The following is a 12,890-nucleotide window of genomic DNA, read 5'->3' as shown; positions in this document are numbered from 1 at the left end:
CTCAGGAGAAGAGGAATGCTATCTTATAGTAAGATGAGGAGGATGATATGATTAACTATCTATGTGATTTGGCAAGAAAATGTGACCATGTGCTGAGCTGGGAGCCGGTAGCCCTAGGCTTCACTTTAGTCTCTGAGAACTTGCTCTGGTTCTCTGGAGGTTCTTCATTCCTGTGGCAGGAAAGTAGGAGGGAGAGTGAGGAACTGATTATAAAGTGTGAAGGGGACCAGTTGTTAGGAAACCGTCTGGTGACTCTTCCCCAAGAGGGAAGAGTCTACATGGGAGGGACAGAAGAGGAATGATAAAAAATCTGCAATAAAGCCATTCTGGAGAAGGCAGGTGCTACACAAACAGCTTCGTGTCATTGTAATTCCATTGTGCTGCCAAGCGCTCTCCTCATGTGGCCCATTTCCTTTCTCCTTTAATAAATGATTTTTGTTCCTACTACTATCCATGTGTTCCTGGTCTAATTCCTTGTTCCAAGACAGAATAACCTGGAAATCCCATAGGGACCCTTAGTGGCCTGATCCATGACTACAGTACCCTAATTTTGTTCTCCTCATTTGCAAAGTGAGAACCTTGAACCTTGAACTTTGAGTCTCTATATATCCTGGGATTCTTTTTACAATGTTCCCTTGTCTTGCTTGAAAAGCAATAAAACTTTTTAAATCCTTCATGTACCACGAAGCATAGGGGAGCAATATGGAGCAAGTGCTTTGGAATAAGGGTGGTTGTTGGATTCAAGTTCACATTTTTCTGATTTGAGCCATGTGACTGGAGACAAATACTGAGTATCTTTCCTGCCTCTGGGAGGCAATGATGACTCCTCCCCCCACCCCCGAAGGCTTATGAGAGGGAAGTCTGAATTAATAAAGTTGGAAGGCTTTATTTGAAAAGCCTGGACTATCATAAACTTAGTGGCTTTAAACAGTTCACCTCATGATTCTGTAAGTGAGAATCTGTAGGGGGTCTTATTGGGATAGAATCAAGGGTAGTGTTCCCTTCCAGAACGATTACAAGCTAGCTTGTATTTCCCTTAATTCATAGGTAAACCTCAGAATTTCAGATTACACATATTTGAAGATATGATCTTTAAAGAGGTAATTAAGTTCAGAAGAACACCTTAAAGTGTGGGGCCTCTGATCCAGTATGACTGGTGTTCTTAATAAAACAAGGGACTTGGACTCACAGAGAGACATCATGGATGTGCTCCTGGCTTATATAAAGACCCTGTAAGAATACAGCAGAAAGGTTACTGTCTAAAAGGCAGGAAGAGAAACCTCAGGAGAAGTCAACCATAATGACGCTTCCATCTTGACTTTCAGTTCCAGAACATGACATGGTAAATGTTTAAGCCATCCAGTTCACGGTGCATGCTGTGACTTCCCAGAAAAACACTACATGTTCTGTAGTAGAGAATTTATGAAGCCCCTAGAGGTCACTTGCATTCCTTGGCTTGTGACCCTCTTATCCACCTTCTGAGTGAGCAACAAAAAGCCTGGTTCTTCTCCCATGACATCTATGTGTCCTTGTGACATCTTTTATCTTCACTCCTAGGGAATCTTCAGATTACTCTCGGGAACCTGTATAATCCAGGCTATCCTGACTATTGTGACATCACCGTTAACACCTCATTTCTTCTGTGAGTGTACTCTCTTGCCTCATGTTGAGGGTTAGAATGTGATTGCCAGGGTTGGCGTGATGATCCTGTGGTTCAGAGACTTGTTGTCCCTCCAGAGGACCCAAGTTTTCCAAGGGACTCAAGTTTGTTTACAAGTGCTTATGTTTTGGGGCTCACAAACTCCTGTAACTATAGCACCAGGGTACCCTTTTCTGTCCTCCACAGGCACCTGAGCAAATGTGGCATACATTCACACTGACATACACATCACATAAATAAAACTAAAATATTTTTTAAAATAATATCATGGTCTTTGGGAGTCATTATTCTTCCTACAGAGCTCCATTACTTGATATAAAGAATTTTGTATCATCCTATTGCTTCCCTGGCTCTAACACTAAATGGAAATTATTAAAGAATTAAACTCCATTGAGTGGGAACTGGGGAATCATCTGGTTCTGTAATTTGTCCTTGCTTTCTCCATTTCAGTGTGGGCTTCTGCTGACATAACCTTATCCTAGGGCACAGTGAAAGTGATGCTCTAGTTTGGTGGAGCTTCAGCATCTTGGTTTAGCTACTGTTTCACACATGTCCTCAGCTTCAGCCCAAAGCTTTGGGATTTTCTGCTCTAAGTAGTGTAGTGGTTCAGGCCAAAATTAATCTTGCCATTTTTAAGAATTTTTTTTTTTACTTACAAAGTCATGTACCAGCATTCGTAGGTGGACCAATGGGTCGTCTCCATTACATGTTTGACTTCAATGTAGTTTGAGAAATATGAAGTATAGAGTACAGAAAAACAAGACAATGTGTCTCGCAAATATTACTTGCAGTCAAATGACATAAACAGGACTAAAAGTATTTTAAACTGAAATGGGAAAGTATCAGCTCATGCAACCACCAAGTACTAGAGTGGATATCACTCAGAACTTGGCTGCATCTAGAATTCTGCAACATGCTGAGAATTGGGAGTCTCTCTCCCACCTTCCAAACAAGTTGGTTCCCTCCACAATGGCCAAGAGAGATCGTTCATTACAGTTTCCTAAGCCTGGGCACCTCCGGGCCTAGGTTAGACTTAAAGAGAGCATGTTTCAAATCCAAACTTCAGTCTTAGAATTAAGTTTCTAGCCATCAGTTCAGGTCTGGATCCATTCTGAACTAATGAGACCAAAAGAAGGGCGACAGTTCACTTAGTGACCTGGGTGATGTCTAGTATGCTTTGGAATTGTGGGGATTGAGAAAATATTAGCCTTTTCATCAAACACACAAATGAAGAATGAGAAGAAAAGGGGGTTTATATTTCCACAAAAGGGTAGATGCATGAAACATTTCTTAGTCCATTTTGTCTTGCCATAACACAGTCCATGAGACTACGAAATTTATAAAGGTTACTTAGCTTATGGTTTTCTCCAAGGGCACAATGTCAACACCTACTCACTAGCTGGTGGGTGCTCCCTTGCTGTATCTTCCATAGCATTGGGCATCAGAGGGCAAACTACCATGAAGAGCTGAATAATAAAATAAGAGCACTTTCTTGATAAATTGTCGGTCTATTTTTATTGGAATAACAACCTTACAGGAGTCAACCTTACATGCCTTCTGGGCATGTTTGTGAGAAACTATCTGGATTAGGTAAAGTAAGGTAGGAAGTGTCACCTTAGCTGTGGGTGGCACCATCCCAGGGGCTGATCCTGAACTAAATACAAAGAAGAAAATAAGTTGGGTGCCACTATTTATCACTCCTTGCTACATGTGCACAATTATACCATGACCTCAAAATCCACCACTATGATGTCCCCACCATTGTAGAACCTTAAATCATAAACAAAAATAAATCTTTGATCCCTTGAGTCACTTTTGTCATGGAGTGTTTTCATGGAAACAAGTGAAGTCATTAATACATCATGAATCCATGAGTAGATGAACCCAGTTACCTCCCAAACGCCCCACTTCTCAGCACTGTGCATGAGGACTGAGTTTCTAACACATGAACTTTCACAAAGACAAACCCAAACCTCATTAGACAAAAGTCAGTTTCTAGTTCTAGCCTTCCCCACACCAAAATTCTTCTCATCATTTTTGTTTCTTTTTGAAGATTTATTTATTTATTATTTATACAACATTCCTTCCATGTATGCTTGTATCCCAGAAGAGGGCACCAGATCTCATTATAGATGGCTGTGAACCACCATTTGGGTGCTAGGAATTGAACTCAGGACCTCTGGAAGGGCAGTCAGTGCTCTTAACCTCTGAGTCATCTCTCTAGCCCCCTATTTTTGTTTCTTTCTGATCAGTGTCAAAAACGGACTATGTAGAAATTCCCCTCCTTACCTCCTTGTGTGGGTCTCAGGGTAAACACAAGAAAGAGTTCTGTTCTGCGCATGGCATGTGGATTTCAATTAATAAACAACTACAGTGAAATTATGAGAAAAGCAAAGGCGATATCAGCTATATTTGTACATGCATCTCGAGGGGCAATGACAATGCAAAGATGACCAAGGCACAATATTCTTATTTATAAGGAGTGGGTGACCATGCACACGGAAAGAGCTGTTGACTCATGAGTAGAATGTCATGAATGAATCCCAGACATCAGACACAAGCAGTGCAGAAGTCAGTCACAGGTCGCATTTCTGACTGAGGAGACACAGATTACAATCCTAAATGTTTTAGAGGGTAGCATTTGAAATGATTCTTGAAATAGAAATGTGTTTATGAATTAGACTGCTGGCATAGATGGGATAGGTTAAGAATAAGCATGGAGCTGGGCGGTGGTGGCGCACGCCTTTAATCCCAGCACTCGGGAGGCAGAGGCAGGCAGATCTCTGAGTTCGAGGCCAGCCTGGTCTACAAGAGCTAGTTCCAGGACAGACTCTAGAAACTACAAGGAAACCCTGTCTCAAAAAACCAAAATGATGGAGGCGGGTCTTCTATCAATCTGTTGATTTCATTGGTTAATTAATAAAGAAAACTGCTTGGCCTAATAGGTTAGAACATAGGTGAGTGGAGTAGACAGAACAGGAAGAAGGAAGTGAGGTAGATGGCTCAGTTAGATGCCATGCCTCTCCTAAGTTAGTCAGACTGCCATGCCTCTCCTCAGGGAGACAGATGCGATGAAGCTCCAGTCCATGATGGAGCCAGCCACCAGTTCAGACATGCTGAATCTTTCCCGGTAAGACACTATTCGTGGTGTTACAAAGATTATTAGATTAATCAATCTAATAATTGGGTTAGTCAAGATGTGAGTAAGAGGCAGAAAATAATGGGCCAGGCAGTATTTAAAAGAAAACAATTTGTGTTGTTATTTTGGGGCATAAGCTAGCCGGGCAGCCAGGAGCCAGGCGGCAGGAACACAGTCCGCAGCTCCGCACTACAGAATGGCACCCAACGTGGATAATTGAATCCACAGAAAGCCTGAGAAAGCTTGGGAAAGACTAGAGTAAAGCATGTTTTCTTGATAACAGCAATTTCTCGGGTCTGAGCAAGCGCTCTCATCTAAGAGAAGCTTCCTGACTCAGCTTCAGCTGCAAAACCCTGCAGCTCATTAAGAGGTCCTGCCATGAAACACTTAAACGGTGTTGATGAAAAGCTTTTCAGTTTTCAGCTGTAGCAGGAAAAAAGTTGTGCTGTTTTAACATGCCGGCTTTCTGGGCTGTCCTGCCAGGGCAAACTCTGACTCAGGCAGGCGGTCCAACAGAGTGTGGTCTGTGAGCGGAATGCTGCAGCTTGCTTGCTGGCAGGGACCTTGAAATGCCATAGAGTTGTGGCGCTAAACGTGGCTCTGGCTGGTACCTCCGCCACGAGGCTGAAAAGCTAAGGCATGGGCCGGATCTAGCTATCAAAGCCACAGCTTTAATCCTGCTTATATTGTTTGGTAAATTAAAGACTCATGTGGTCAGAAAAAGTGAGATATACAGTAAAAGAAAGATTCAAAGTCGAAGAAAATGTCTAAATAGTTTACTATGTGTTAAAAATATATGCAAGCTAAAGGTTAAATTAAAAGTAAAAAAAAGGAAGTAGTTTGTTGTGGTGGTACACACCTTTAATCCCAACACTTGGGAGGCAGAGGTAGATTGACCTCTGTGAGACTTCAAGGTGTGGCAGAACACACCTTTAATCCCAATGCCTCGGAGACAAAGACAGACAGATCTCTGTGAGTTCAAGGTGTTGTAGTACACACCTTTAATCCCAGTACTGGGGAGGCTGAGGCAAGTAGACCTCTGAGTTCAAGGACAACCTGGTCTACAGAGTTATTCCAGGACAAAGATATACAAAGAACTTGTCTCAAAAAAGTAAAAGTTAAAGAAAACAAGAAATAGAGGTTAAAATAAAGCCGCATAAAGATGGAAAATACACAGAGAATCTTGATACTGTATGCTATTGTGCTCTCTTTGAATTGTTTGAATGCTGAGGAAGGAACAACAGCTGCTAAAAGATATTTGTTTACAAATGCTGCTGAACTAATTCAAGATAGATATTTTGAAAATACCTTGACTTCAGAATTTGGATCTAAGGATCTGATACTTTGGAAAAGAGATTCTTCTTTTGTTTTTACAGAAAATGAGACCTGTTGGATTGCTTCTATCCCAATATGGTAAGATAGACCACGACCTCCTGAAAGGTTGCTGTGACCACCTTCAGAAAATTAGTTCACTCAACTGATGACTGAGATGAACCTGGCACACAGGTTACACCATGAAAGATCTGATTAACAGCGTCCCCATTCAGCAGGAAGCAGTTTGGAGAGAAAAAAACTGCGCCCATATTCCCAACTATTGCTTATGAATGTTCTTTTACATTTAAAGGGGGATATGATATACATGTGAATAATTTGCATTGGTATAGATTTTGCTTTATTGATAGAGATTTAAGGTCAATTTTGTTATATGTATATGTATTTCTGATACTTATTAAGGTATTGTGATTGTGTAGTTCATTTTAAAAATGTAATGTATATAGGTTGTTAATGGATAATCATCGGTAATAGTAAAGGTGTAGTCATGTAAGTTAGATTTTCTAGATATATAGAGATATATTTAAGTTAAATAGGCATTCTTCATATCTTTCAAAGACTACAGAATATCACATTTAAATGTTTTAATAGCTTAGGACTTTTCATGATAATGAGACACGTCTGCTCCTGGCAGCACCAATCATAAAATCATCAAAGAGGCTCCTTTATGGAGTTTGATAGCCATTTGGGCAAGAAACTGCTCTTGCCTGGACTGTTGCAGAAAGTGGACACAAAGAACCCAACGAGAGAGGATTGCTGAACTTGCCTAAATGTGAGATGATTCTTTGGGGTTCCTAATTCAAGAAAGAGTCTGCGAGACATTCTGCAGGACACAGTAGATACTGACTGAACTGCCTTTGAAATTTCCTACTTCATGGAAAAGTCTGCTGGATACTATGGGCCTGTAGGCCGAAGATGGATGCCCCAACGGCACAAAAGAACTTTGGGTGACTATCCAGGTAGCAAGATGTCTCTGTCATTTCTAGAGGTTTGAAAACAGCTTACTTCTTGTTCACCTAGGTAATATTGTGTTCTTCTGGAGTCTTTGATGGAGTTGAAGAATAGATAGATACAGTTTTCCTTTGTTATGATAAAAGATAAAGTAGATATAAATATTGTAACTATAATTCTTACTTGATAACTGTTTTGTTATATGTAATTTTACTATGTTAAAGTGAAAGCCTTTTTAAACAGGAAAAGGGGAAATGATGGAGGCGGGTCTTCTATCAATCTGTTGATTTCATTGGTTAATTAATAAAGAAAACTGCTTGGCCTAATAGGTTAGAACATAGGTGGGTGGAGTAGACAGAACAGGAAGAAGGAAGTGAGGTAGATGGCTCAGTTAGATGCCATGCCTCTCCTAAGTTAGTCAGACTGCCATGCCTCTCCTCAGGGAGACAGATGCGATGAAGCTCCAGTCCAGGATGGAGCCAGCCACCAGTTCAGACATGCTGAATCTTTCCCGGCAAGACACCATTCGTGGTGTTACAAAGATTATTAGATTAATCAATTTAATAATTGGGTTAGTCAAGATGTGAGTAAGAGGCAGAAAATAATGGGCCAGGCAGTATTTAAAAGAAAACAATTTGTGTTGTTATTTTGGGGCATAAGCTAGCCAGTGGCCGGGAGCCGGGCAGGATGAAAAGCAGGCCTGCCCGCAGCTCCCCACTACACCAAAAAAAATAATAATAATAATAATAAGCATGGAGTCCTAAGGAACTAGCTCAGTAGAGTTCTGCTCACATACAAGGACCCGAGTGTGAGCAGCAGAACCTGTATAAAAGAACTGGACATGGTGACACACGTATGTAATCCTAGAGCTAGGGAGGTGGAAGTTGTCTTGTTGGTCATCCAACAAATTTACTTCCTAAGTTCCAGGCCAGTGAGAAACCCTGCCTTAAAAATCAAAGAGGGCAGATCCTGAGGTATGACACCCAAGGTTGACCTTTGATCACCATATACATGTCTAAATGCCTGTATCCACGCTTACCCTAACATGTGCATCTATGTACCCAATCCCAATGCTGTCCTCTCCTCCTCCTCACACTCACACAAACTATGAAAACCAACAAACAAAAAGAGAAAAATCACTGTGTGTTATAGTGGTTATATTGTGTTGAAGAAGCTAGACACACAAAGTCAGAGTATAATTTCTGTGTTAGTATGCCTTCCCCATAAGATAGAACCAATAGATTAGATACAGCTATAGCCACAGACATAGATGTAGAAATAGTCATACTTATGAGAGAAAACATATTTGGCAAATTGGCTTGTATACTAATTGAAACTAAGAAGTTCTATAGCAGCCTCTCAACAATCTGAAGATTGATGGATGTCAGTTTTGTTGCAAGCCAAGCTTCACAACCAAGGAAAACTCTTGAAGGCTGAAGGATTTAGAACCTGGGGAGCCACTGCTGTTAAGAGTCCAAATCCAAAGTCAGGAGGGGTTGAAGTTTTGAAGTAAAAGGGTAGCAAAGGAGTGTACCAGCTCTGTCTTTTTGTGCTATCTGTTCTTCTGTTGGCTGGACAGTATCAACCCATACTGAAGGCATGTTCCCCCACTCAGCCTAGAAAGTCATGTACCAGTTTCCTCCAGAAACAATGAGTTTCTGCCACGTTATCACCTCCCTGGGTGATGTTCTTCAAGTCAATCAATTTGATACCTAAGGTTTCCTTTTATAGGAACTCTAAGGACATTTAAAGTAATCCACAAGATAAACCTAACAGTAATGATGGCCTGAAAGTAAAGAAAGGCAGAGAGTGATGGGAGGGTGTGAGCGAGTTGAAGGAAATGTGACTCAGAGTCCTCAGAGGGGCTTGTAGATCTAGTTGTTGCTTATTATTTTAGGTTACATTATTTTGGGTACATTTTACTTAAATTGAAGACAAGGGGCAGAATAAGCTCGCATAGTATTAAAGTACATGGGCATCCATGTGACAGGCTTGGTAAGAGCCCCTAAGATACCACCAAGTTTGAATCTCTTGAACCTGCAAGTGTGTCATTGCTTTATACAAAAAGGGAGATTATGGGTTGTAATCAACTGAATATCTTGAAATCAGAATCACTCAGGATCATGCAGTAGTCACGAGAGAGAGGCAGGAAGAACAAGGGTAGAAGAAAATTGGGTAATCATGTAAAGGTTGGAAGAATATGCTTTGAGGATGGAGGAAGGGACCACAATCTAAAGGTGTAGGTGGCCTTGAAAGACTAGGAAGTGGACTTTCCTGACATTATCCAGAAGGAGTGGTGGTCTACCAACACCCTGACTGTAGTAAAAACTGATTTTGGACTTCTGAACCTCAGAGCTAAAAGATAATAAATTTACAAAGCTTCAAGCAACCAAATTTGTAGAGATCTGTTACAATATAGAAATTAATATAGCATACACTAGCTACCAAGAACAAATGGAACACTTATTACATGGCTAATATCAATTCATCAACATAACACTAAGCCATTATTATGATTTATATTTGAAAAGGAGTAACTGAGGCTTAGATGTGTTAGTGCCTCCCTCAAAGAAAGTAGGAATTCATAATTTGAGCCCTGACTTGAAGTTCCAAGTCTTCATCCCCCAGCTTTGCCTGTGACACACCAAAGGGGCAGCTGGAGCAATGCTTGAGTTTGCAGACTGGGGCAAATATACACCAAGGTCTGGCTGGGAGCAGCGCCACTCTGTTCTTTCTGTAAACTTGTTGAGTGCAGAATAACGTCTGGTGGGCTCCAGGGCCCACCCCATGAAGGAGTGGTGTGCACTGTGAGATTGTTGTGACGGCTTTGCTGACAGGAGACTGGCTTAGGTGCCATGGCGAGCAGCTGATACATTTCACATGTGTTCATTGGGCATCACAGTTGACAGAGATCTGCTAACCAATTTCACTAAAAAGGTAAAACTTTGCCTCTTCGCTCCATGACATCAGCTGTTCTCTGTCTCCCTAATTCCTAGAGACCTTAGCAGACCCATCCTTTTTGATAAAATACTAGGCAGAAGGTTGGGCAACTAACCTGCACAGAAAATTCCATCAACTTACACAGGAGTCAAACATACAATATAAGTAAGTCTTTTGGATGGCTCTCCTGGTGGGCATCTTACTAATATTTTTACATCTTACTCAGAGATGTATATGATTTAAAGGAAGGACTTTGCAGAACATCACACTATCAGTTGTATCTCTTACAAGCTGGGTACTTGTGGCAAGTCACACAGCTCTTCTCTAAGTGGGTTGTCTGAGAGGATGTATCTATTCTTCCAATCCCAGAAGGTCAGAATGTTTAAGAACCTCAGAGAGGTCTACTTCAGCATGTAAAATGTTTTCTGAGTGTAAGGACCTCATTTGGACTCCTAAGCACTGACACTAAGAACAGGTTTAGTTCTGTGAATTTGTAATTCCCAGCACCATAGATGCCGAAATAGAAGGATTCCCAAGACAGTTAGTTCAACTATTCAGTCAAGGAGAATCAGAGACCTCTAGATTCTAGTGAAGGATCCTGTTTCAAAAAACAAGGTGTCTGAGGACTGCCTAAGCTTCACCTATGGTCTTCACACACAGGCACACACATGTGCACTTGTACCCATCTACATGCACCCACATAAACATGTACAGGTGCAGCCCTGAGCCTCTAATCTAGCTTTTGCATTCTGGCCGTGAAGGTGGTCAAGAACAGAAACAAGAAGGAGAGGAGTAGGTGGCCATGCTGATCTTAGGGATAACTGGTGAAAGAGAAAATGGAAACCGAAATGCGTGGCCAGGCAAAGCATTTCCAGCAGACTGTTAAGATCTCCACCCAGTCGGTTAAGTCTTCTAAACAACTATGTTTATTAGTCTTACTTGCAGACATAGTGTTCAATTATGAAGAGCACTGTAGTGTAATAATTTTGACAGTTTATTAGTGACCAGTGCATACAGTTTTAAATTAATATATCCAGTACTGGTGCAGGAGAATTGTCTGTATTCTGTCAATCATATTTTAAATAAATGCTGATTGGCCAAGCAGGAAGTATAGGTGGGTCAACCAGACAGGAAGTAGAGTTGGGGTGATGAGAACAGGAGAATGCTGGGAAGGAGGAAGCCCATTCCTCACAATCCAGCCCAGACCACCGAAGAAGAAGCAGCATGTGACCTACTCCACTGAAAAAGGTACCAAGCCATGTGGCTAATATAGATAAGAACAATGGGTTAATATAAGCTACAAGGGCAAATAAGAAGACTGAGCTAATAGGCCAATCATTTTATAACCTAATGTAGACTCTCTGGGATTTTCTTTGGGGCTTACCAGCTGTGGGTACTGGGCAGGACAGAAACACAAAGAGCAGGCCCTCATGTTACACAGTACTATCCCCAGACTTACTCTTCATACACAAAAGACCAACGACCCATAGTGCATCAACTCACTGCCAAGAAAGGCATGGAATTCTTAAAACATTTGCTAATGCATGGTGGACTAGCAATTTTTGAAGGAATAATCTTACCTTCTTGTCATTGGGATGGTCCAGAAGACTCTATTCAAGTCTTCATTTAAGCAGACGTTTGTTTCTTATTCTGGGGAGATTTCTACATAGGAAAATGGACGGCTCATTGTCCATAGGTTTCTCCTGACATTCACAAATATGTTTGTGTATTTATTTACAGTATAGAAAAGCAAAACAAACAGTTATTGAAAGACCACAGCATACAATTTGCTCTCAGTTTTAAGAAAGCATCATGTGGAAATGTGTAGAGAACTCATAACTCCAACTATTGTATCAAGTTTCACACTCCTTCCAGAAACACCAACTTATTACCAATTAGTGTGATGGGCTACTTGGGAGCTAAATATTCTTCTTTTTCTACCTGGGCCCTTCCACACCTCTGTCGTGCATTAAGAGCATGAAGGGGACATTTGAGGAGTATCCAATAGAACTATTTCCCACAGAGAACATATCAGAGGTGTGTGTGTGTGTGTGTGTGTGTGTGTGTGTGTGTGTGTAGCATATGTCTTGTCTGTGTGGTTATATGTGCTCCTGTGCTTGCCCATGTGAAGGACAAAGGTCAACACTGGGTATCCTCCTCTACTGTTCTGCATGGAGTTTTTGAGGCAGGGTTTCTCTCTGTTCCTACAGTTCATGGATTGAACTAGGCTGACTGGCCAATGAGCTTCATAGATCTGCCCATCTCTGTCTATTTACCCCCAGCACTGTAGTTACAGACATGCAGGAAGTCCTTCTGTATATGTGTTACTTTTATTTGTTAGCAAGAAACCTGGCCCTAGAAAAATTACCAGGAATCTACAAGGATAACCCCAGCTAAGACCCTAAGCAATAGAGAAGAGGGTGCCTGAACTGGCCTTGCCCTGTAGTCAGACTGATGATTATCTTAAATATCACCATAGAACTTTTGTCCAAAAACAGATGGGAACAGAGGCAGAGAACCACACTGGAGGACTGGACTGAGCTCTCAAGGTCCAGTTGAAGGGTGGAAGGAATGAGAATATGAGCAAGGAGGTCAAGACCATGAGGGGTTCACCCACTGAGACAGTTTGCTTGAGCTAATGGGAGCTCACCAACTCCAACTGGACTGGGAGTGAACAAGCATGGGATAAAACTAGTCCCTCTGAATGTAGTTGATAGTTGGGGTAGACTGAGGGGCCACTGACAGTGGCACTGGGATTTGTCTCTATTGCATGTACTGACTTTTTGTGATCCTATTCTTTTTGGATGTATACCTTGCTAAACCTAGATGTAGTAGGGAGGACCTTGGATTGCAACAGGGAAGGGCGCC

The sequence above is a fragment of the Arvicola amphibius genome, chromosome 12, assembly GCF_903992535.2.
Source record: "Arvicola amphibius chromosome 12, mArvAmp1.2, whole genome shotgun sequence".
NCBI classification, from domain to species: Eukaryota; Metazoa; Chordata; class Mammalia; order Rodentia; family Cricetidae; genus Arvicola; species Arvicola amphibius.
Note: the sequence above shows the minus strand (reverse complement) of the source record.